This window comes from Botryllus schlosseri, chromosome 8 (assembly GCF_051294905.1).
Source record: "Botryllus schlosseri isolate E-star chromosome 8, Bs_hap1, whole genome shotgun sequence".
Taxonomy (NCBI): domain Eukaryota; kingdom Metazoa; phylum Chordata; class Ascidiacea; order Stolidobranchia; family Styelidae; genus Botryllus; species Botryllus schlosseri.
In genome coordinates, this window is record NC_137243.1 from 20,549,995 (window position 1) to 20,565,572 (window position 15,578).

At 40.2% G+C, this 15,578-nt stretch overlaps 1 protein-coding gene, 1 long non-coding RNA gene and 1 pseudogene across 2 annotated transcripts in view; all 3 read right to left on the bottom strand.

Annotated features, from left to right (window-relative positions):
* LOC145445007 (uncharacterized) overlaps positions 1 to 11,198 on the bottom strand; it is a 125,210-nt gene extending 114,012 nt beyond the window's left edge. The window contains exon 1 of the mRNA XM_080323093.1: positions 11,188 to 11,198. The gene's annotated coding sequence lies outside the window, so the exon portion shown is untranslated. The remainder of the gene's footprint in view (positions 1 to 11,187) is intronic.
* Positions 1 to 15,578, bottom strand: part of LOC145445025 (enoyl-CoA delta isomerase 1, mitochondrial pseudogene) — a 288,929-nt pseudogene that overhangs the window by 166,505 nt on the left and 106,846 nt on the right.
* On the bottom strand, positions 12,711 to 14,262 carry LOC145445033 (uncharacterized). Its single transcript, XR_013916861.1, has 2 exons — positions 13,943 to 14,262; positions 12,711 to 13,324 (listed from the first exon to the last, which is right to left on the bottom strand). It is a non-coding gene; the product is annotated as an uncharacterized LOC145445033 (long non-coding RNA).

Consider the following 15,578-nt stretch of genomic DNA (forward strand, 5'->3'; position numbering starts at 1 on the left):
AACTAGTAGAGAATTGGAAAGAACATTGTATATCAACAATCGTATCACAAAATATGACGTCACCAGTATGAAATTTCATGAATGAAAGAGCGTTCAATGTACTATTTTTAGGTGGTACACGAACTCTTTTTGTTGACAGAGTTTTGGTTGGTGTATTTTGATAAAAGTCGACTCCAGGGCACACAAATGGAATTGTGAACGGCCTCGCCCAACGATTCGAAATCGGTCGTCTCGATAACTATTCGCGCAAATCGGATTATCTAACACAGTGGTTCTCAACCGCCGGTCCGCGACGACATTCCTGCCGGTCCGCCAGGTATGTTATAATTTTATACCTTAATTTCAAGATGCAATGTTGAAGGCTTGTCCAATGTCCATTGATAAAATATATAAAACATCAAATTTTAAAGTGATTCAGAACTCCATGAGGTAATATTAGGGCTGAAAAAATGTTCGATTTGACTTGAAGTTCAAGACGTGTCATTTGACGACATGCGAGCCGACAAGTACAGAACAGATAAGAGCTGACTCATTGCTAAACAGCGCAGTTTCCGCGATCATTGGTTTTCGATTCTTTCGTTTTGTGCAGGACCGTAACTGGGACACACCAAACCGCTCAATTGGAGAGGGGCCGAGCTTTAAAGGGGTCCAAAATTATTTTGCAAATGAACATAAATCATATCGTATTTTTTGAAACTTTTATCCACATTTTTCAATTTCTTTTCGCACTTTGCGCGATTTAGTGTCACGGAATTTCTTACGCTTAGTAGGTGCCCTTCTCCAAGAAATAGGCATGTCCGCGTCAGCCACTACCACGCTCCGACGTATCAACACATAATGAAGGTTAGGCTAACATGGGACTCAGAAATGGGTGCCGAAAATTCGGCAGCGAGAAAACCGGATTCAGTCATGAATTATCGAAAATTTTTGCCCTTGGCGTGATTAAGCAACCTAAACTCTCTGCTTAAACTGAGTGGAATGAATGTGCCCAGCCCACTGGTACAGGTGTAAACATTCACCCAACTGTGGGGTCTGAGGGCCCCAACACCAACTTTTTTGGCGGTAGGCTGACGAGTTGCCTTTTGGCCCGGATTTGCGGGTGACTGGTATAGCTGCTGTAAGGTCGTCTCGTGCGGCGCATTGTATTCGTATAGTTGCCAGAGTAGCATGCGTCTAATGGTAGTGGGCAATGAGCAAGATCGCACGAAAAGCTGCGTGGTTCTAATTCGAAACGCTTCTTCTCTCGATATTGTCAAAGAGAACAGTATGATTCGAGTTGGCGTGGCCGGTTAAACCCACGGCATTCGGCGCGAAAGACTGTAAACGATTCTCGGCGGCAGCACGTTTATCTGGACAAGGCAATTTTACCTCGACTCAGTAGACTCACTACCACCAAATCACATGGATGGCATCATAGAGATACTCAATTACCATCAAAACCCTCTAAATGTCACTCTATGGCACCTTATAATTGCAAAATACGGTTGCATACTTTACATTTTGGCTTCATTTCAACTTTTGAAAGTCTACCGGTCCGCCAGACATTTCTTGAAATTTCACCGGTCCGCGAGGTGAAAAAGGTTGAGAACCACTGATCTAACAGATGTTTGCCTTGCCGATGGCAGGATTAATGGCCTTTGATCTATCAGCATCAATCTTAAGCGGATAAAAGAAGTAAAACATCAAATTCAAAACTGATTTAGAACTTCTCCAGTCCTGCAATTTATAGAGGTGTGACGCAACATTATACCTGGTAACATGTTCGATTTGATTTGAAGTTCATACCGTATATCCGGTGACGACAAGCAAGCGACAACTATGAGCTGACTCCCTGAATAAAGCAGTTTATAAGATCATTCGTTAAAGCTGTTTTGTGGGTCGGCTGTTGTCGCTGTAGCAGGCGTTTGCGTGCGGCACATTGTATTCGTACTACGAATGTCGTATAGTACGTCTGGTGGTAGTAGGAAATAAGCAAGGCATATCACGATTCCCGACAAGGTGTTTGATACGACTCCGAAACTCTTCACCTGTCGATATTGTCGATGAGAATAATAATATTCGAGTTATAGTGTAGTCGGTTTATCCATTGCCTTAGACGCGGGAGACTGTGATCGATTTCCGGATATAGCGCGTTTATCTGGGCAAAGCCGTTTTGTTCGACTCTGCATACACACTACCGTTAAATTACATAAATACTACCATGAACATATGCTCTCTAGTTTCATGCCTGCAAAAAAGATTTCATACTTTTATCGCAATTGAATTTTGGATTTGGATCGTAATTGCATTTTGGTACACTGGTCCACTGACTACTTTTTTGAAGTTTACCGGTCCGTGAGCTATAAAAGGTTGAGAAAAGCTGTTTTAGGTTTAATTTTAACAGAACGAAATCCATTCTCCCAAAGTTGTGTCGTGGTCATATGCGAGCAAGGATAGAAATCGCATTTTGACTGAGATTCAGATATTCAGGAAACTTGAGATGCGATACCTAAATTTCAGTATAGTTTTTAAACAGCTTAAACTCTCCCCTTTGATTAAACCTGGTCGTAGTTGAATAAGTTTGTTGGTTGAATTGATGAAGGCAGACTATTCATTTGGAATAGAATGTACCATACATGATAGAGAAATAATCGTCCTATGGAAATTAGGCATTATAAACTAGTAATACCAGTGAACCGAGGTCGGTTGTTAAATTGGTATATACCGTATACGGCAACGTTCACCACGTACAGCATTTGGTCCATTCTACATTGTGTATCTTGAGCAGATGAAAATAACAGATCCGTTGATTATGATGGAGATTGGGTCTGTTCACATCATTCATAAAATTACATACTTCAAATTATAACAATCAGATTCTGAAATTGCTGATGAAGGACTCGTTTATATATACAGTTATACACGGCACAATTCTCGTACCTATTTCCTGGTCAAATCCAATGGTTGGGTATTCTACCCGGTGAATGTTTATAACTGGACGGAGACGAGAAATTTATGTATGTTATCTAGCTGCTTGGACATGAACGACCATGATTGAGTACCGAGCTGCAGATGGAGATGCTGACACACACCACTACTTCAGCATTCCAGATATATAAAGTTATTGCCAGTTGATACCCTCTTAAAATAAAATGAACTCTCGGTTACCTACTATCACCGGGACGTGCTGTATGCTATTCGCGGCGCAATGTAATTAGTGAGGGAGAGCTCCACATCAAGCAATATGACGATATAAATGATAACGCCCTGTTTCCAAATAACGCTGATATACCAACGGTAACGGTTATTTAACAGATCCGAGAAATTCTTCTCGGTATACCGCTATAGCGCTGTTTGCATGTCGTTACAAAAAAGTATCTATACAAATCTTTTTGTTGATAAGAGACTCGACTCTCACCGGTGGATGCCAGGACCAATCAGACATGACTAAAAGACACACTGAACTTCTGTCACTTTTGGTTTCTCAGAAATTGCTAGCGTACGCTACAAGTCGCCTCGCCGCATATTTCAAACTGAATGTCGTCTTATGACTACTAATCGATTGCATACGTTCATTAGTATCAAAGTAAATATGTATTATACTTGAAACAAAGTTTGCATGAAGATGACAATGGAGCATGAAAGTATAAAATGAAGACAGGACATAAATCACTGGGAGAAATAATTCAATAAATAAACGAATATATGTATAGTTATTTGAAACCCCATATTTCTAAAGAGAAAATTTCAAAATCCTCATTAGTCGACAAAAGATTATTGTTAAAGGTTTCGCAACGCATTGTTCTGCCTCGCAATAAGTTTTCATCCAACCAAATACCGGATTGTCCACCGTTAACGGAACCGCCAAACGAAATTGAATCGTGCTGGTACAGCGAAAAGAAATCATTGAAACCAGTCCAGTGGAATATTTCAACATTAGGTCGAATTGCGAACAACATAGATTCACCGGTTCCTGTATATCGCTTGTTTGCCACTTTAGGAATACACGAGCTCACTGCACCGAAAATATTTCCTTGTGTGTCTGATATCACGAATATACAAGGCGCGATGTCAGCAAAGGTGGAGGAAGTTTCACACCACGCTTCGCATTTGCGGTACAGTGTCTTCATACTAAACCCGTGGCACGAAGTGCTGTAGATTAAATCAAGTGTTTTCATAAAGCATTTCGACGGGAAATATTCGGAGACTGCTCGAAGTTCGTTTCCAGTTGCCGCACTCCTGTGCTCGAAAAGAGAAAAATCGTGGGTGTCGTATTCTTCGTTGTTGTTCAAATCGCGAGATGGTGGCGGTACTGACTTTGCAGTAGTTATTTTGTCGCGACGTCGCGTATGGCACTTGCCACTATTCTTCGGTTTGAAATTCTTTCCCCGCGAGATTGTTTCCAGCAAAATAACCGTTTCGTTCTGTTTGTTATAGAACGCCGCGTAGTTCTCAAATCGTCCGCTATCTTTCTTCATGTTCAAGTGAGACACTATAATGGTCGGTTTCTATACGAAATCGTCTAACAAATGAAGAGGTATTTCTGTTATGCATATCAAAGTAATCTGGTACTGGAATCACGCGAGACCGGTTTTTATGTGTCTGTGAGTACGCATCATGGAACATAAATAAACTTGATGCGTGCATTACCAAGACTATTAAACGTGACTCGACCAATAATATGCGGTGAACGAATTGCTTCTGCAAGTCTACGTCATCAACAGTCATGAGTTATGAGCGAAACATCTGATTCGTTAACGGCACGGCGCATACGTAATCTGTAAGACTCGTGTTGTATACGGGACCGGCAGTTAAGTTATCAACGAAAATTCTAGTTTCAACAGTATATGCAGCCACATGGGAGCGTCGCAACATCGATAGGTCGTATCATGGCATATGAAGCATGTAGTACAAACCTATTATTGAAAGTATGATCTACCCTTAGCATTCTCACAGTGTGCAATCAAATGGGTATGGTCGAAAAATCGAACAAACACATCATATTTATGTGATGTATCACTGGCATTATTTCCTTCGTGGTCGCTTAAGGTACATATTGGAACTTTTGTGGCGCCACAATGTGTGATACTCGAACACTTTACTCGACTTGAAGTTTAATACTCGATTCAAAATGCATTTGATCTCTCCCAGCTCCAGCTACACACTCAACATTATTCAGATGCTCCTGTCGACTTGAGGTGTACGAGATATGGTAGGTCAAGATTTTCGCTGGAATAACGATTACTACGGTGGCTCACTTCTTTATATACGAAACGGTAGCACGAGTTGTCGACCGCGATTATCGCCCGCGGTCTCGAGCAGGGATTTTTAAGCGCAGATATTTTCTCATACCAATCCTAATTCGCCGCCACGCCGGCTGTTTTGACACGTGCTAACGACATGTAATCATGCATTCCGCTATCACTTATATGCGAAACAGTAACGCGACGAATCGACCGCGATCACCATCCGCCATTACGTATACTTGAAATGTACAACAAATTGCAATGTATGAGATGTCATGAATCAGGAGCCTTTACTACTGAAGGCCCTATATAACGATTTTATTGACGCGAACACAAAGATTTCTCCCCATGAAGAATGCAGCAATGTGATTATGATGATATAATCATGAAATCATTCGAATGTAGTGACCTTGTCTTTATGGATTGGGGGACTGACAGTGTTAGCGCACTGAAGCCATTGCAATACTACAACATCCGGTCCTCCCTATCAGAGCCAGGGCACCAAATTGACCAGAATGTTTGTCCTACAAATCACTGCTCAAAAGATTCGATGTTGTCCTAAACATAAAAGATATGCGGAAACAATAAATTGCCAAGTTTATGTATCGTTCCACTGCGGCCACTGCGGCCACTGCCCAGATAACTTCAATAACTTGTTTTCCTCGGTAAATAAAGCGCATAAGTATACGAAACACGCGCGTCTACGTCATCCAACTAACTCTATAACATATGGTAGACAAAAAAGATTATCGCCCTGTCAAATATGCAGGACCTGATTTGTGAAACAGTATCTCACAGACTATCCGATAGTCACCGAGGATGTCCACATTCAAGTCGAAATACAAACAATTTATACTGAGTAAATACTGGTTAATCCACTAGTTCATCGGACCATGGACTGACGTATCGATGTCGCCTTCCGACACATGCCACCTTTTTTCACCTGTCTTTTTATTTTCTCTTCTTTTACTTTTCATTCCGTGTGCATGCCCCCTTTTTTACATCGCGTAGGCCTGGCGGGGGTCTGATTTCAAAGACTACTCCAAGTCGTTTCGACACCTCCATATCTTTCATTGTATCGCAGTCTAGTGGTGTATTGAACTGATGAAAGTATAAGCAATAAATTGAATTGAATTGAATTCTCTTAACTAAGTTGACAGATTAAATCTACCTGTTTTAAAACGCCACAGCCTTGTGATTGACCGGTGGCCTTTTCATTAAACTCATTGTCGGTTAAATTAGCTCACAAAGCGGAACGGTTTGAGAACCACATGTGTATCCTTGTATATCGGGTTGCATTCAAAACAAATGGTTGTTTGGAACACTTTGTTAAAAACAGTATTTTAAACAAAGGGTTTTCAAAAAATAAATTGTGTTTTTATAAGTTGTAAAATTATGCCATAATTGTGTAAATACTTTCCAAAAACATGTTTTATGAGCATGTAAACAATTACCACCCGTTATAGCCAACGTATACGATATGGAATAGTTGGAACCCTCAAAATAATCGGTTCAACGGCCATAGTACATAGATATTTCGTCATTGGAGCTATTTTTAACCTATATTTTCAATTGTCAATGTCAATCCAGTATGAAATCATAATTGAATACTCGTGACGCAATGGCATTAAAAGCCAAAGGAACAATGAAAAACGTATTTCAAACAATGGTCTTGTATGAAACATGTTTGTTTTAAATTAATTTTTCTTTCAAATGCAACCCTAATTGTATACGGATGGTAAAATAATGCGATTCATATTCGATGCAGCATAAACAATCGCTCGAAACGATATATAACTTATTCTCTCAAACTGTCACGGCTGGGTTCAAGTTTGAATTGCACCGGCGTGTCCGTACACGACTATTTTGCTTAGCAGTGACTGACCTCTGGTGTCGCAAGCTTGAGGCCTTTGACTGTCCTGCCAAGAACCCCGCTACTCGCGAGGTGGTTAAAATATTGACAGTCGGTGTTTAAAGAGAAGTATGGTAATAAATTTCTATACAAGTACAAATAGAAATAGCGTTTCACATGGAATGTTAAAACTCGTCCAAGTCAAAGTAGAAGACGTCGTACTGAACAGTAATCCAGTAAGTATTTTCAAAATGTTGATTTGGTCTGTAGAGGGGACGCATACTTTTAGCAGTGTATCAAGGATAATTCAACTTCCGAAATTACAGATGACATATTAACGATGAACGTAAAATGACTAACGATACTGCAAATATATGTACAGTCTTCGATAACAAAGTCAGCTGCCGTGATACAGGAGCTAGGTCGCGCAGTTGATATGACAATTTCTCTCACGAAAGTGAGGTAAACATACCCCATAAATGTTTTCAATTCACAGAATGAAAATTGTAACAGCTGATTATAGCTTTGTTTTATATTACCGCCTGTTAGTAGATGTGAAAGTAATTTAAACCAGTACCACTTGAGTATGACGTGAAAGTAGGATAAAACTCTTTGAGTATTCGGGAAAGGCAGAAGTATCCTCAATGTTTATATCCCAAGCACCCAAGTTTTCAAATGCTTAAAGCAAGTTTGGGCTTACTGAATGAGTAGAGGGAAAAGAATCCAGCAACACGCAAAGTTTTAGCATCGTAAAACGACTACGCCTATACTGCGATACGCCATAAACAACCACAACTGCTACTGATAGCGATGACTGTCACTATACCAACGATGATTGCATCAGATACAATGTTGATTCTGGGCTTGCCCATAAAGTTAGCTGTATATGATTAATTCTCGATAAATAATCGTGCGATCGCACTCACTGGTGAGAGTTGTATCTGTAATGCACGACCGCAACCGCACGGTGTTTCAAGTGGAAAACAGTTTGCGGAAGGGCACTTGTACGAGGTCCTGCGTTGGTGCGCAGCATAGTGTATGGAAATAGTGCTTGACGCATTTTGCGAGCTTATCTTCACTCTTCTCCACAAAGTTAATGACCACTTACATCGATAATTACAAAAGTAAAATTTATGAAATAAATAAACGAAATCAATTTATCCATCAGTGTTATTGTTTTAATATTTATGGTGTTTCGACATCAATAGTCATTTTACACCAGGCCGATACTCTTTAGTAGGATTCCTGATCTACCGACTTGTAGCACGGGCCTGTTTTGTTATAGGCTTGCTCGTACTCGGACGCGGACTCGAACCCACAACCTATATATTTTGCACCGTACAACAACACCTGAAACAATAGATCAGCTGCAAACACACATGAACTAGAAACACTATTGTTCAACGAGTTCCACTATCGGTGTTCTTATTGTCACCCAAATACACATACTCATCGTCATCTATCCATTACAAGAGGTGGTGAGTAACGAAATGCTCTTGCTTGTTCAAAGTACTTAATAGATTTCGCCTACGTGCACTAGTTTCTTAAGTGGTTCTGTGGTGAAACTATATTCAACTTTTATACTTGAACAGTTTTTCGGCAAAATTACAAACTTTTCAGACTTTGCATTTAGTAGTCTGCGAATACGCTTGCATCACTTTGTTAAAATACAATTGAAACCACGCGAAATATTCAACATAGTAATTGCTGAGAATATGATCGAAGATTGCACCTATTCGTAGCTTCGTTAGCCATTTTTCCATAGTACCAAAGATAGATGCATCTTGCACGTTCCATAGTACTAGGGTTAACATATTTTTGAATCGGGAAAAGGGGGACACTTATATCAAATTATAAAAGTTAGTCCACGGAAACAGCTGAATTTGATATATTTGCTGAATATCATGTTGCGCTGACTAAACGAAAAAAGGTCATCACTTTGACTCGACTTCCGAACGACCCGCTCAAACGTCCACGTCACGTAGCCTATTTAGCGTCATTTAGGTCGATTTTAAGTTGAACCTGTCCATTAGCCTATAGCTGTTCTAGCTGTAAAGGAGGACGAGTTTCCAAAAAGAACGACATTCAGGCGTCCTCGGTAAACATTTTCGATTTCCTGAAAAAAGGGGACATATGATAACCCTACATAGCAACCACCTCCGCTTAAATGTCAGATGTATGTGAGCCTTCGAGAAAATCTACATTGTGAAACTTTCAGTTCTCTGCCACTACAAGTCGGCAGCTATACAGAATGAAAATAATATAAAATAAGAATATCGGCATGGCGTAAATGATCATAGTAGTCGTAAACACCAAGAATAGAACAAACAAACAAACAACTTCCACTTCCACTTGAAGTAGTTTGGACATGCCTTCTTTAGGTATACAGTGCACGGACCGCAGTTATCCATCTCAACGACTCCTGTATTCGAATGAGAATACATTATATTTACAACCAACTTTTATACCACTTCGAAACGGGGAAAATTTTGAAAAGATCTACCGTTTTATTCCATTGACAATGAATTCAGGTTTTAATAAATGTTGGAAATACCCCGTGTTAGAACTTGGTTGGGTTTATATAAAATGAAGCGGTCAACCATGATGTAAACAATGGTCAGTGCAATTGTGATTTCGTCATGCGTATCGGTGGAGAAATACGGGCATAGAATAGAACCACGATACATCATATATCATTCTGTTTTTAATATTACGGTAATGGTATAGTGGGTGTCAAATTTTCTTCAAGCAAATAGAAGACTATTATGATTCTTTAATTGGTTCTAGCTAGCATAGCATCCTACAGTGTGATTACTTGATATTGAAAATACCACGGACCAAACGCTTTATACAGAGTTATATGAGACTAATATCAAGACTCCATTTGAGTATAAATTGAACAATTAACATCCTATATTTTACAATACATAAAACAAAAATCAGTCATCGAGCCGTAAGTAGCTTAAAGTTGTACTTGTTTAATAGTGGGCAATCACTCGTTAAATCTCCCCAAACGCATTCTTCGTTCGCAACTGCCAATAAAATTTGCATACGCTGCTGTTGTGAACGGGTTGCGACATTGCGATGACTGATATCAACGAATCTTTTATAACCTGACTATGGCCCGATATTTTCCAACTCGAACATAATAAGCTCACAATGTCACGAATACACTCTATATTCAAAGCGTGATTGCAGTTGTTACTACTTCCTACAGTTGGTTTGTCTGCTGCATACACTTGCACTGCTTCTTTATGTATTTATTTTTCAGTGTATGCAATTTATGCTATACGCGGTCAGTTGCTGAATACATAAACTTATAACGCGAGACATGAGCAAAATCACACATACATCCTATACTGCATTGCAACAAAAAAGAAATCTCCTACATTCATGCATCCTATATTGCATAAGCAATTGTACATATAGTATATAATATATATTGGCTGTTTGGTGTATATATATTTACCTATTAGGCTACTTTGGGGGACAATCGTACTTATTTTTGTAGCAGTTGGGGGACGAAAAAAATTGGGAGACAATTTTGTGTCCCCCTAATTCTTGGCGACATTTTTCCCTCGGTTGCTATCGTCTGTTAAGCAAATCCGTTTGGGACCACGCTTATTAGTCCCTCATTTGTCCCTTCCAAAAGAAATCAAGTCATGAAGTAGCAGGAATTTCGAGTTACAATGGCGACATTTTGACCCCTGTATAAACCCCGTATTTTGAAAAGTGGCATTAAGTCGACAATCAATAGGGGGGATTTTCTTCCACTTTTCGCGTGTATAAAATGACACCGCTTTGCATACATGATAGTTTTTGTTTAGGATTTACTCAGTTTAGACCATTCCAGTATATATAGGGATTTTAAGACTTTATACACTGTTTTAAAAAATGACGACATAAAAAATGCTGACTACCATTGTGATGACTCGACATAAGTTCTAGTTGCGATCTTGGTAGACACCGCGGATCGTACGATTTTAATGACGACTCCTATTATTTGGGCCCTGATTAGCTCTTGGCAAAGGCGAAAGGGCACTATACCATCGTTAAATTTTGTTGTTTAACACTCCTGATACATATTGTGAAAAAGAATCCCTGCTTTACCTTAATACAACTCCATCAAATATATGTATTGGTTATAGCATGATAAATATTCTGTAGTATTTCCCGCACCCAATATATCGAGCTGATAGGTCGTTGATTTGCTTGTGTCAAGACAGCTTTAAGATGCTCTGTCAGTTGCGAGCGTAAGGCATATACCTTTTGTCAGTTATTCTCAACCTTTCATGTCTTTGCGGACCCCTTTTGGACCGTCGCGAGCCTCAGCGAACCCCCGACTTTTATTTCTAATTTAGCTCAAATTATTGTTTCCGCTCAAGCCAGACAATGTGCAATGCGGTACTAAAGATGCATTGCGACATATTGAACAGAGAAGAGAATGGTAAAACTACCAAGCACGGTTATTATTAATCTATAGCATCCATCTCGGCCTAATCGTGAAGGTGATTGGCTTCCATTTTTTTCTCTTCAGCTGTGTTTCAGTTGCTTGTCCTAGCAATTCAGTGTTCGCTTTCCTGGCATTCGCAAATCCATGTCTTTGTCGGAGGAGTAGCCCAGATAAACCAAGGAGGGTTGTTGCTCTAACCGTGCAAATAAGAAAGGATTCACCTTACTAATGCTCAAGAGAGAGAAAGAGAGAAAGCAAACAAACTTATTTTTATCTTAACCATCGGATACCGTGGATACCAGTTTTCGAATCTTAGGTCTGACCCGCCCGGGGATTGAACCAACGATTTACAGATCAAAAAGCCGCACGCATCACTGCTACGCTATCTCCCCCATTCCTGCCACACCCAGATATTCCTACCCCGCTTGGGGGAGGGCGAGCTCGAATGGTGCCAAAATTATTTCGTGAATGAACACTAATTATTCGCTATTTATTTGAAAATTTTCGTAACTTTTTAATTTTTCTCGCGCTGTACGCGATTTCATGTAGATAAATGTTTGTTTATTAGGCACCCTTCCTCCACAAAAAATGCGCATCATCTGTAGACGTAGGCATCTAAGCGAGCGTTGGCCATTACCACGCCACGATGTAAAAAGACATATAAAGTGTGGGTCAACATGGGTCTCAGAGAAGTGAGCCAAAAAGATCGTCAGCAAGAAAACATTAGCCGAAAAGGATTTCCCTTATGTTGACCGTAAACTTCGATATAAAAATGTCTTGATCCGGGTACCTAAATTGCTGGCGCCGAATATTCATGTCGTGTCAATCTGGACCAGATGAATATAAAATGTGACCTAATATGGCCGCGGGTGTAATCATCCCTCTCCACACCCACAATAATTTCGTTGCTAGAGAGAGGAGAACAGCAACGACTAGCATAATAACAATATATCTCGTCGTAATTTTCAAATTATGTGCAAGGTCCAACGGACCATGTGACCTCAATCAGCTTTCCATACCTTCGTAAGTTTGTAGCAATTCCTTAAATGATTGTAATCACCCTATCATCTTACCAGAAACGCATATCTGGGTTGAAAACGCGTGATATCAATCAACCGTAATTTTAACATTAAATTCAACTGACGTAGCTCATGTCATCCGCTCATACCATGCAGCAGTGTTGCTTGAAAAATCAAACTCGTTTATTCGTCATCACGTACAAGGATAAAATGACTCTGCAAAGCTAACATAAACAAATAATGATGATCAGGCTGAAATGTGGCGATATATGTTCGGAAAGCAGCCAACTGCAAAGTTGACTTGTTTTGTCATTTCATAACGTCACAATGCTGCGGCAAGAGAGTGTCCATTCAAACACCTATCACTGGCTATCAGACATATTGTGGTATCAGTTGTAAATACCCAGAGTGTCGGTTTCGCACAATGCGCTGGTTACAACGCTCGGTATAATCTAGGCTTACAACCGATAATCTTACATTATATGCGTTGCACTAACTAAAACATGGGTACAGATATTCTATTTTCCTTATATTAACACACGGTAAGAAGCAGTCAGATTCGGCTATCAATTACGGCCCCGTCCGTTCAAGCCAAGGCAACAATACATATATTGACATTGACAGTCTGATGTTTAAGTGATCAGACCGTCACGTCATCATCGTTGATCATTATGGCAGACTAGGGAGACCGCAGGCACTTTGATCAGAATTGCTTGACGGCAAATTCATTAAAGTGTCTTCCCAGCTATCTTGACGTCTCGATTGTTTGCAGTGGCTGAAAAACAAGGCAGCGATCTAATGCCAAATTGTTAGCTCCATGCACAGTACATACGTTTGAAGATTATACACAACTCCAGTAAATTTCAAAACAAAAATGCAACATGATAGGTTGCTTCATCAAGATGGAGCTTTATCATAGGCCACACACTTGATTTTGAATCAATGAAACGAAAAGGCAGATGTTATCGTAACTATGTGCTCACTCACACAGCGTATATATACGATTTATCAATATTTAGAAAGTATCTAGCTAGTTGAATTATTTGAAATTAATCGGGAAACAATATAAAGTTAACGTTACGCGATAAAAGTAGGCCTATTCCCAGATATATTGAGCGTGAAGTCAACATTTTACTAATTGAGTTCTGTGAACACCTTTTCAAGGACGATTCTAAATCCGTTGCTACTCACATAGACGTTTAATAATCTGTCAGAAAGCACGTTACGCAGTGAAAATCTACCACGGCACGAATTGAATTAGTGAGGGAAACATCACAGGACGCAGCCTCCGTTTGGCGACTGTTCTGTCCAGTACTTACCCTTCCGCGTGACGTAGTTAACGAAATATAATACTTACAACAGAAGGGAAATGCATTCTATACTGAATACTCACTTTTTGTCATGGAAAAGGAGTCAGCGTGGCGATCCAAATTTGTACGCTATTGTACGCAGAATTCAGCAGCTATGTAGAATACTCTTCAATACACAGAACGAATCGTTCGATGAAAACACTGATTGGGAAGTAACTCCATCACGCATGTTTGCGTCTTTAACTTTTCATATAAGATTCGTGTTAAGGATTCATGCTGATATACTTGTCATGAAACTTTAGGGCCATGAGGTGCTAATACATCTTCTGCATCATTCTACATCATCTGCTAGTCCATCGTCCAAAGTAACGTCCATTTACAATAACCTGCTAATACGCTGAAACTAATCTATCAATCACTCGGTGACAGCGGACATGAGACCTTACCAGTTGATGGCACGCAATTGGTCGCGCGTACGTATACAATACAAAAGTCATCGACCTAATTCAACATTGTGAATTGTGCCTATCTCTGTAAGAAAGGCGGCATGTTAAATTTTTTGTGATAAAAGTAGGCTATTCCTAAGCTACTGATCGATCTGTATATTCTGCGAATTCGGTAGCCTTTGGGAGACAAAAACCGACTTTTCAGACACCAATACCGGGCCAACCCCGTGCCCAAGCCGTTGAATCGGATATCATCGCGTTCAGTTCGACGAGAGGAAAACGGGGATAACTCTGTCGAACCCCTAAGACCAGCGGTTGTCGATCGGTATTTCGATCTATGTTCTGATACCGACCGATCGAAAAACCAACTGCGTAACCCGTATTGGCGTACCATCACGGGTTTTGGGAAGAAAACTTTTTTCTACGCGTCTCAGCCCCATTTCCCGGGTATCGTTGGAATCGTAATCGAATTACGCGTCTGCCGGTACCAAATTTATCCGGCTACGATATTCGGTTGGCGAGAAATCGGTGATTAAAAAAACTGTGAAAAAAGCGCTATACACTGTTTTTTGAAGGCCGATCCCGAGTCGGCTGAAAGTCCGATACGATCGTATCGGGTATCGGTCTACGCGGGGCCCGAAGACGAACGCAGCGGTACCTCGTATGGCCCAGTGGTGTGAACGACCGAGACGGAACCTCGAAAAGCCCGCCTATGAAAAACGTGAACTTCTCGGATGATCCACCGATCCAGGATAATCCGAGGATTATAATCGAAAAACTCACATAACTCCGCTTCTACTGGTCGGAATTGAGTCAAATTTGGTTTGCATCGTCTTTGAAGACAGCTAAACAATTTCATGGGGTTGGCAGAAAAATTTGAATTCTTTTTCAAAATTTCACCTAATAAATTAAAATTTTTAATTTGATCTGCGGAGTCCTTTACTTGTTAGAATTGAACCAACTTTGGTGTGCAGTGTTCTTAGGGTAACCTGACAATTTAATAAGTCAATGGCTGGAATCCGAAATTTTACTTTATTTTTGAACAGCCCTAGTGTACGTACGTACAGTCCATTTATGATCAGTGCGGGACTTGAAGCACAGGCCTGCAGGCATAGGCGGAGCCTGGAGCCTATTCAATCATATTACGTCGCATGCCATGCAATACCTCGTTTACAATGATGATGACCCCATTAAACGCCAATGTAATCAAGGAGGTTCGCAATTCGAAATGAAGATAGGTTGGGGTTAGTTTATACAGGGTTTGGCGCTTTGG